The sequence below is a fragment of the Schistocerca serialis genome, chromosome 12, assembly GCF_023864345.2.
Source record: "Schistocerca serialis cubense isolate TAMUIC-IGC-003099 chromosome 12, iqSchSeri2.2, whole genome shotgun sequence".
In the NCBI taxonomy this organism is placed as follows: Eukaryota; Metazoa; Arthropoda; class Insecta; order Orthoptera; family Acrididae; genus Schistocerca; species Schistocerca serialis.
The window spans coordinates 23,453,272-23,455,095 of NC_064649.1; positions in this window are offsets into that span (position 1 = coordinate 23,453,272).

Genomic DNA, 1,824 nt, shown 5'->3' on the forward strand with positions numbered 1-1,824 from the left:
TTCACACAAGGTTGGCGCCGGTGGCGACACCTACAACGTGCTGACATGAGCAAAGTGTCCAACCGATTTCTCAAACACAAACAGCAGTTGACCGGCGTTGCCTGGTGAAACGTTGTTGTCATGCCTCGTGTAAGGAGGAGAAATGCGTACCATCACGTTTCCGACTTTGATAAAGGTCGGATTGTAGCCTATCGCGATTGCGCTTCATCGTATCGCCACACTGCTGCTCGCATTGGTCGAGATCTAATCACTGTTGGCAGAATATGGAATCGGTGGGTTCAGGAGGGTAATACGGAACGCCGTGCTGGATCCCAACGGCCTCGTATCACTAGCACTCGAGATGAAAGGCATCTTATCCGCACGGCTGTAACGGATCGTGCAGCCACGTCTCGATCCCTGAGTCAACAGATGGGGACGTTTGCAAGACAACAACCATCTGCACGAACAGTTCGACGACGTTTGCAAGAGCACGGACTATCAGCTCCGAGACCATGGCTGCGGTTACAACTGACGCTGCATCACAGACAGGAGCGCCAGCGATGGTGTACTCAACGACGAACCTGGGTGCACGAATGGCATAACGTCATGTTTTCGGACGAATCCAGGTTCTGTTTACAGCATCATGATGGTCGCATCCGTCTTTGGCGACATCGCGGTGAACGCACATTGGAAGCGTGTATACGTGATCGCCATACTGACGTATCACCCGACGTGATGGTATGGGGCGCCATTGGTTACGTCTCGGTCACCTCTTGTTCGCATTGACGGCACTTTGAACAGTGGACGTTACATTTCAGATGTGTTACGACCCGTGGCTCTACCCTTCATTCGATCCCTGCGAAACCTTACATTTCAGAAGGATAATGCACGACCGCATGTTGCAGGTCCTGTACGGGCCTTTCTGGATACAGAAAATGTTCGACTGCTGCCCTGCCAGCACATTCTCCAGATCTCTCACCAACTGAAAACCTCTGGTCAATGGTGGCCGAGCAACTGCCTCGTCGCAATACGCCAGTCACTACTCTTGATGAACTGTGGTATCGTGTTGAAGCTGCATGGGCAGCTGTACCTGTACACGCCATCCAAGCTCTGTTTGACTGAATGCCCAGGCGTATCAATGCCGTTTTACGGCCAGAGGTGGTTGTTCTGGGTACTGATTCCTCAGCATCTATGCACCCAAATTGCGTGAAAATGTAATGACATGTCAGTTCTAATATAATATATTTGTCCAATGAATACCCGTTTATCATCTACATTTCTTCTTGGCGTAGCAATTTTAATGGCCAGTAGTGTATATTCTTTTGTTCGACTTTAACAGAAGGGTGACATCAGCAGAGGCAACCATTTGGTCCGTGTATGGGGATAATGGACACTGTGGGGGCGGTACTCCCGAATCCAGAGAGTACGGCACCACAATCGATAAACCTCGCTCGAAACATTCGTAGCGCAGCAGCTGCATGGGCTGGCAGTACGAACTATACCGAGGCACGCCAGGGCACGCAGCTGCCAACCCACGGGCACCCCGTGTGTGGATACCTACTGGTCGATACCGGACCACTGAGCTACGGCGGACAGTTCTCTTCCGTGCGCCGACTCGTGTACAGTCTCCAAGTCTCCAGTCACCGGCGAGTCAACAAGCTACAGCGCCCGTCCGTCACCTCCGAGACTTAGGCCCAGTAGGCATCGCAGGCCAGCTCTGGACATTGGCATCACTTCACAGGCACAGTGACAGGGCTTCAGTATTTTAGAGGACATGTAGTAACTTCAAACGTCTAATTGTGCTGTACGTTTCACAGGAAGAAGCATCATTTAAGTTGAGTATGT